This window comes from Astyanax mexicanus, chromosome 8 (genome assembly GCF_023375975.1).
Source record: "Astyanax mexicanus isolate ESR-SI-001 chromosome 8, AstMex3_surface, whole genome shotgun sequence".
NCBI lineage: Eukaryota > Metazoa > Chordata > Actinopteri > Characiformes > Acestrorhamphidae > Astyanax > Astyanax mexicanus.
Window position 1 is genome coordinate 24097637 of NC_064415.1, and position 9545 is coordinate 24107181.

General features: G+C 34.3%; 1 long non-coding RNA gene across 2 annotated transcripts; it reads right to left on the reverse strand.

The window, feature by feature from the left end:
- Positions 1-1847: 1847 nt before the first annotated feature.
- LOC125803850 (uncharacterized) lies at positions 1848-7315 on the reverse strand. Of its 2 annotated transcripts, none has more exons than XR_007440189.1 (3): positions 7227-7315; positions 4697-4810; positions 1848-2012 (listed from the first exon to the last, which is right to left on the reverse strand). It is a non-coding gene; the product is annotated as an uncharacterized LOC125803850 (long non-coding RNA). The 2 variants fall into 2 exon arrangements; XR_007440190.1 differs by having other exon boundaries at positions 1848-2015.
- Between the last annotated feature and the right edge of the window lie 2230 nt (positions 7316-9545).

The following is a 9545-nucleotide window of genomic DNA, read 5'->3' on the forward strand; positions in this document are numbered from 1 at the left end:
ATCAGTTTAATCCTTTCTGAACAGCCCCCCCACACAAAGTTTTATTCCATTATGATTTTATATTCATGAATCACCAAGAGAAAAATAAACACGGCAGGAGTTTAAAGAGTGAAAGAATGAAAAGTGTTGCTGTCTGATAGTCTGATATCATCACTGTAAACCACAAGTATGAAATTCATTTATTCTTCTTTTGTTTTGCTAAATCAACACAAAATCAATGTACATAAATAAATCAATTCTGCCATCAGAGATCAACATTGTTTCAGTGCTTTATGAAAAAATGAATGTAGATTTAACATCTTATTAGTCAAATTTAGGTAACGCTTTATAATACAGCCCGCGTTTTAGAGGGTAAGTACCCATTACTTACGGTGTAAGTTCTCTGTATGTACCCTTTACTTACGGTGTAAGTTCTCTGTATGTACCCTTTACTTACGGTGTAAGTTCTCTGTATGAACCAGGGTACATTCAACATACTTACCGGGTCCTACAGGTACTTAACTGTAAGTATAAATAAAGAACACAGAAAGAACCAGGAACAAGAGAGTAACAACTGGGTAACTTTCTGACACTTACTGTGTACTTTACCAAAACATATGGTATAACGTTTCTGTATTTATCAGTTTATTTAAAATACTTATGGGGTTCTCCTAGTACTTAAATGTAGGTACAAATTAATTACCAGGAACAACAGTATAAAAAAACTGGATATGTCATTGCCTGCACTTTCCCTAAATTTCTGGTGCAATATTAATGTATGTATATATATGTGTGTCTTATTTAAACATTTTGTTCATGATAGTTATAAAGGTTTCATTCCAGTCATACCCAAGGGACTTATCATTCTAATATATTTTATTAGTTTGAATAAAAAGATAATGCTGAGATTTCAAAGGGAATTTATTTTTTAATACACAGAAAACACAAGGTTTTATTTTAATGGATAATGGTGGATAGGTTTCCATCTTCAGTCCTTTTCTGCTCGACTCTTCTCACCGTTGTTGCCTTTGTCTTGCTCCTGGAGTCCTGGTGCACACCTTGTCCTGTAAAGCTGCTTTTTATAACCCCTGTTCTAAAAAGAACTTTAAACCCACACTTCACCGAGTTCTACTGTTCTTACTCTGAAAGTATGCAGTACTTACTCTGTAAGTACTCAGAAACAACAGAGAGCGGGCTGTATTATGTAGTGTGCAGTGTTCTGCTGTTCTTACTCTGTAAGTACCCAGTAAGTACTCAGAAACAACAGAGAGCGGGCTGTATTATGTAGTGTGCAGTGTTCTGCAGTTCTTACTCTGTAAGTACCCAGTAAGTACTCAGAAACAACAGAGAGCGGGCTGTATTATGTAGTGTGCAGTGTTCTGCTGTTCTTACTCTGTAAGTACCCAGTAAGTACTCAGAAACAACAGAGAGCGGGCTGTATTATGTAGTGTGCAGTGTTCTGCAGTTCTTACTCTGTAAGTACCCAGTAAGTACTCAGAAACAACAGAGAGCGGGCTGTATTATGTAGTGTGCAGTGTTCTGCAGTTCTTACTCTGTAAGTACCCAGTAAGTACTCAGAAACAACAGAGAGCGGGCTGTATTATGTAGTGTGCAGTGTTCTGCAGTTCTTACTCTGTAAGTACCCAGTAAGTACTCAGAAACAACAGAGAGCGGGCTGTATTATGTAGTGTGCAGTGTTCTGCAGTTCTTACTCTGTAAGTACCCAGTAAGTACTCAGAAACAACAGAGAGCGGGCTGTATTATGTAGTGTGCAGTGTTCTGCAGTTCTTACTCTGTAAGTACATACCACTGAGACCAATTTTTTGTTAAATCTTAATAAAAGCAAAAACAATCTGTACAACAATACATAACATTAAACTTATTTATTTATTTATTTACAATCATCATTGATTATATGTTTCTTTTAGGTAAAATGTTATATTTTTTGTTCTTCTTGATCTTCTTCTTCTTGTGCTTTTCCTTTTTTTCGTCTATCAGAAAGCAGGATGCGGAATCTTCTGCCCCTCTCCATCCTGCTTTTGTCCATAAGAAAAAAAAATGAATAAGTTTACTTTTTAGATGCAATTATATGTATCATTAATTTCAAAGCATGTCACACAAGTTTTTAGCCTTTAGCAAATACTCATTGTGCATTTATAAAGTATATATATATATATATATATATATATATATATATATATATATATATATATACAGTGAGTCCAAGAAGTATTTGATCCCTTGCTGATTTTCTTCGTTGGCCCACTAATAAAGACACTATCCTTCTGCACTTTTAATAGTAGATATATTCTAACATGGAGAGACAGAATATCAAGACAAAAATCCAGAATATAATTTTAAAGAATATATTTTAATTAATTTGTATTTCAATGAGGAAAATAAGTATTTGATCCCTCTTGCCAAACACACTCAATACTTAGTGGCAAAGCCTTTGTTTGCAAGCACAGCGGTGAGACGTTTGTTGTAGTTAACCACAAGTTTAGCACACACACCAGGGGGAATTTTGTCCCACTCTTCTTTGCAGATCCTCTCTAAATCATGAAGGTTGGTGGGCTGTCGCTTGGCAACTCTGACCTTCAGCTCCCTCCATAGATTTTCGATCGGATTGAGGTCTGGCGACTGGCTGGGCCACTCCATGACCTTAATGTGATTTTTCTTGAGCCAATCCTTTGTTGCCTTTGCTGTATGTTTAGGGTCGTTATCATGTTGGAAGACCCAACCACGGCCCATTTTCAGATCCCTGGCAGAGGGGAGGAGGTTGTCCCTCAGGATTGTGCGGTACATGGCTCCATCCATCTTCCCAGTGATGCGGTGAAGTAGCCCTGTACCCTTGACAGAGAAACACCCCCAAAACATTATGCTTCCACCTCCATGCTTGACGGTGGGCACAGTGTTCTTGGGGTCATAGGCAGCATTTTTCTTCCTCCACACATGGCGGGTGGAGTTGAGGCCAAAAAGTTCAATTTTGGTCTCGTCTGACCACAAAACCTTCTCCAAATAACTTGGTTCATCTTTCAAATGATCATTGGCATACTTGAGGCGCGCCTCCACATGTGCTCTCTTCAGCAGGGGTACCTTTCGGGCACTGCAGGATGTGAATCCATTGTTGCGCAAAGTGTTGCCAATTGTTTCCTTGCAAACTGTGGTCCCAGCTGCCTTCAGGTCATTTGCTAACTCCTGCCGAGTGGTTGCAGGACAATTCCCGACCGTTCTCAGCATCATTGCCACCCCACGAGGCGAAATCTTCTTTGGAGCACCGGGCCGAGGTCTGTTGATTGTCATGTTATACTCTTTAAACTTTCTGATAATTGCACCAATAGTTGTTACTTTCACATCCAACACCTTACTAATCTTTTTGTAGCCCTTTCCAGCTTTGTGAAGGTCAACAATTCTGACTCTGAGGTCCTGTGACAGCTCTTTGGTTTTACCCATGTTGGAGACTTGAAATCTGTGTGATCTGTCTGATTCTGTGGACAGGTGTTTTTCACACAAGTGATTAGGCAGAACAGGTGGCTTCAGGTCAGGTAACAAGTTGATTGGGAGTGTCTAACTGGTCTGTAAAAGCCAGAACTGCTAATGAATACTAAGGGATCAAATACTTATTTCACTCCATGAAATACAAATCAATTAATATATATTCCTTAGATTTCTTTTCTGGATTTTCTTTTTAATATTCTGTCTCTCCATGTAAGAATACATCTACCATTAAAAGTATAGAATGATCATGTCTTTATTAGTGGGCCAACGAAGAAAATCAGCAAGGGATCAAATACTTCTTGGACTCACTGTATATATATATATATATATATATATATATATATATATATATATATATATATATATATATATATATATATATAAACATACAGTTGGAAGTTTACATACACTCATGGACACAAATGTCATGGAAATGTTTGCAAATACAGATTTACACATGAGTGATCACAAAAATTATGCAAGATAGTTTTGTCACTGGATCAGAAATAATTTAATTAATCAACTGGCCAATAGGAAAGTTATAATAGCATCATGCTTTTTGGCAGTTTTTTTTTGGCAATAGATACATTAAAAAAGGTAAAGGGAAAATGAAGAGAGTAGGAAAGCTCAGAATTCTGCGGCTGAACCTAAAACTATCAGCTACACTGCTGGAATAAGCAAGGCAACTTTTTAACACTCTGGCCTCAAACATACAGGAAAAGTGTATTGTGCTTAAAAGTTGTATCTGTGCAAGGAAACCAACAAATTTAGCGACATCTACTACTTCAGCCAAGAATGATCAAAACTACAACCACACAGACACACGCAAAGGCAATGTGTTGACACGTCTCAGAGGTATAAACTTATATATGTATATACTACGTCTTGTCTCTTGAACCCAATATTGTGAGATGAGTATCTCGTCACACCTTTTGTGAGCAGTGAACACTGCACATACACATTCAGTGTGAAACAGCTTAGCATGGAGCAGCAGCAAAGATGCATTAGTTAACAGCTGTAGTAATTATCTGGCTAATATATCAGATTAATCTGACCACAAACAAACTGCTCCAGACCACAGGGCACCTAAAGAGGACTTGTGATTAGGAAGGTGTTGATAATGTTATGCTTGATCTGTGTATTTCTGCAACTGAAAGTGAGAGAGAATTTAAACGATTCAAACAATAATTTACACATGCACATGGAGACACACACACACCTGAAGGACCTGCAGCCATGTCAGGAACAGATGTTAATTTGTCCACATGTTCCTTCAAAACTGTGCATTCATCATGTAGGAATTTGATTTCCACCTTTAGCTTTGCCACCTCAACTAAAAACAAAAACAAAAGAAAGTACAACATGTTAAGAGTGTAAAACCTTGTGCTGCTTGAGAAAATGTTTTAGGCTAATGGATTAATAAAAGAGTCACACCCCTAATGTATGTATCAAGTTTGCTTTAGTTTAATAAATGGTTTCATTTATAATTACATATAAATTATACAGATGCAGTTAGTCACATTTAAGGGGGAGGGGGGATCACTGTTTGTAAAATGCCTGGATGATGGGGCAAAAATATATACAGTGCCTCAAATAGGGCAGTGCAACAAGATGATATGTTTCATTATGACAATAAAAAAATGTCTATTGTTTAGTATTAAGGTCTATCATCTATATCGTTGCAAAATACAACTTATTTTTTTGTTGCCTGGGTGATGCACCAAGGCTAATAGGATAGAAATGGGATAATAGGACAGCCCTACATCAGGATAGAAATGTTTGATCAAATTGCAAGGCCCTACCTCCGAGTACTATTCAACCCCCTACAGATTTTGCAAGTTAAACAGTCACAATTAACATATAATCGTGAAATATGGCCTATACGTGGCCCTGGACATGTTAAATACACTGTAGCAAAAAAAATATTCTCTGTTAAATTCATTTTGAAACATTTTGAAAAGTTAAAAATGGTCAATTATTATCCAACAATTCAAACCACCAGAATTCTGTGTGGTTCCCTCAAGTTTTAAAATGTATTTGAGCTATTACAAAAAATGAGCTTCACATGCTTGGATTAATTTTTTTTCTGACTACAAAAGCCCCTCCCTAAACAAAATAACAGCACTCATACATGGTAAGCATGGAAAACACTTGTCACAGATAAAACCCTGGAGGGTCACAAGGCTGGCAAGGGCTATAAAACCCTTTCAATGAGTTGGGCCTTTATGTCTTTGCTGTCGGGAGCATCATCCAGAAGTGGAAGGATTTCGGAGTCCTATAAAACCAAAAAATCAAAATGTTATCCAATACCACCAAGACAGTCTTAAAGAACACATTCCATGGAATGTGTTCTTCAAGACTGTTCTGGTGCCTTGAATAACAATTTGATTTGCTGGTATTATAGGACTTTGAAATGTGGTTTATGCAAAAGCGAACAGACATTTTTCCTAAGTTTGGTATTCAATTACTCCAACATAATACAGTTATATCCTTTGTTACTCATGTCATTAATAGTATAACATGGGTTCTTTAAGACAGTCTTTGTGGAACTGGATAACAATTTAAGTTGCTGGTTTTATAGGACTCTAAATCTGTTTTATGCACAACCGAATAGACATTTTCCTAAGTTTGGTATACCATTACTCCAAAATGATACAGTAATATCCTTTGTTACTCATGCCATTAATGGAATGTATGGAATGTGTTCTTCAAGACTGTCTGAGTGTCATTGGATAACCATTTGATTTGCTGGTTTTATAGGACTCCGAAATGTGGTTTAAGTACAACCGAATAGACATTTTTCCTAAGTTGGGTATCCAATTACTCCAAAATGATACAGTAATATTCTTTGTTACTCAATCTATTATTAGTATGGAATGTTTTCTTTAAGGCTGTCTTGGTAGCATTGGATAACCATTTGATTTGCTGGTTTTATAGGACTTTGAAATGTGGTTTATGCTAAAGCGATTGGACATTTTTTCTTAAGTTTGGTATCCAATTACTCCATAATGATACAGTAATATTCTTTGTTATTCATGTCATTATTAGTATGGAATGTGTTCTTTAAGGCTGTCTTGGTAGCATTGGATAACAATTTGATTAGATTAGATATTTTTCTCTAAATATATTTTACTCTAAAATTTTACAGTAATATCACTTGACATGAATAACATTAACAGTATGGAATGTCTTCTTCACGGATTTCATTGTCTAATATGATAACAATTAGATTTTTTTTTGGTTTTATAGCCCCGAAATATCTTTAAAAAAAAAACGAATGGACATTTTTGGTATCAAATTACTCCAAAATGATACGGTAATATCACTTCAAACATTTATCTGGGATATATGAGAAAAAGATCACTAAGAATTTAGTGCTGTGATATGATATTAATTTGATTTGCTTATTTAATAGCTCTTTTTCCAAAACGTTACACTGCTCTACAGATAAGCAGTGGTCTTTCTGGTGTATATTTGTGGATTATCCCTCATTAAATCATGTTTATTTGGGTGTAAAACTAGTCTCTGTTCCATTTTAAGTCTCTGCACGAGAAGCGCCAGTCTCTGCTCCTCCGGGTGCGCTGTGCACGCGGCTACCGTAATACACGGCTTAGACGCGCACTCCAGTTCTCGGTGTAGATAGCGCGACCGAGCGTTTTCTAAGTGCAGATGGCGTGACCGCGATATAATTCCAGTAAGTAACGCTTTACTCATGTCAATGATAGATAGTTAACCTAAACTGATTTTACCTTTTTCCTTTCGTGTCTCATTTTTTCACGGCTGCTGGCTCCCTCGCTTTGTGCCACTCAGTTTTCCAAACAACTCCTGCGGTCCTGACGTAATTTCCTGCTGCATTCACATTTACTCTCGTAAATGTCTAATTGGCCATAATATATTTTCTTTTAATTTGTTGCTGTCAAACAAAAAGTAATACATGCATATGTGTTTCATAATAACATTTTTGTGGACGATGTTTTGTCAAATACATTATTACGAAAAACAATATTATTGTAATTTTAAGACGATTAAATGTGACAAACATAACAATAATATAGCATAACAAAGCACTTATACCCTTTTAAATAAAACAAAATTTGAATATATAATAATATATATATATATATAGTTAAATATAAAATAATAATAATAATAATAATAATAATACGTTTTTATTATGATTACTGTAATAATATTATTATTAATATAATTTCATTTTATGCCTTGTTCAAATGATCAAACCCAATACTTAATTAAGTGATATTGTCAAGATGGGTCAACATTTTTTGTATTTATTTTACTAATTATTTATTTAGAAAATGTTTTTTTCTGTTTTACTGTTATTTTATTTACTTTGTAGACTAGTTATAGGTACCTTGGAATTGGTTTGCGACAAAAAAATTTGAAAGCATTACAAGCTAGCAGTATTGCTAAACCTCCCTTCCAGTAGGTGGAGTACTGAGAATTTAAACTTAGTTCACTTGGTTAACTGTTTGTACTACAACACTGGCTGTTAAGCATGGAGCGAGGTAAGGTGGAATATGATATGATACATTAATATTGATATGCATAATAGGGTTTATTGATTTTAAGTCAACATACATAGATGTTACCAATCTTAGCTTAACTAGTTTAAATTATAAATCCTCTAGCTGGTCAACACACAGCTCCTCAGCAACGTTTTTTGCTCTGCTCCCGACAGCATGGATTTGTAGTGATAGCTAGGTAAACTGAAGCTATAGGGTTCATAACAAAATTACTTCAAAGAAAATAACAAGGCTGTCGTGAGTTTTTTTTGTTCAAATACCCTGTTACACCTTAAGTGGCGCATCATTTTCCCCCATTCCACCTTAAATATTGCTGCAGGAATAGAAAGTATGTTGCGCAATTTAAGGTGGTACTGAGAATGTCCAATAGAGCGGTCTGCTCAAACAAGAAGCAAAATATAAAGCTATTTTTTTTGTGACGGCCATAGGATCGGAAAATGCACCCTTTGAATCCATTAAAAAGTTTCATAGTTAGTAATGTTAGTAGAGTAATATTATTATTATTATTATTATTATTATTATTATTATTAATATTGATCCATGATGGTCTGCTCTACTCATTAATACTTAATAATTACATATTAATTGATAGTTTAACAATACGTCTAGGTCATGTTTATGCAGGATTTTCTTTTTAATATTTACAGTTATGGTATATAGAACTTATAATGATCTGTTTTCCAAAAGCATCTTAACATTAAGAACATCAGACTTAATGATCTTAAACCCAGCCATGATTGTTAGATCCTCAGCTGGTTAATTTGGTTTGCAATTCATTTATGTGTAGATAATCAGGGATTATTTAATTTCAACCTTTTCTTCATTCAGTTTATTATTTTAAATATTGGCTTATTTGGATTGTTTTGTAACATTACAGTATATGAAATGCACTAGACCTGATGGATTTTTAACATAATATCAAATTACATTTAAATATTGTATTGTTATGTTTAGTCTGCAGAAAATATGTTCAGAAAAACACAATGTTTCCTACTATTATTATAACAAATTATCATTCACATATTAATGCAGTAATTTAACTTTGTGTATTTCATACTTATTAATGTATTGTGTTTTATAATAATTTTAATATACTACCATTTTTGAGCTTCTCTTTTTTATAAATGCACTGCTCTTTATTTTACACATCTTTATTATTGTAAAATTTATTTAATCAAACATTTTTTGTAAAATAGTTCGTTCATCCAACATTTATTTAATTATTTAATAAAGTTACATACATTTCTAAATAAAAGTATTTTCAATTAATGATTCAGACATCCTAACTAATATTAAAGTTAAGTGTGCAGTCTTACAATATGAAATATGCACTAATATTAATAATAATACACAACCGTCAAACAACATACCCTTATTTAGTACACATAAGTATCAACAACTAAAAATGTAGTGTTAATAATAATTTAATTCAATAATTATTTTCAGTTCTGATTCAAACTATGTATGTTTATACAGTCTCATATCTATGATCTACAAAATTACTGCACAACAACAAAAAAATGA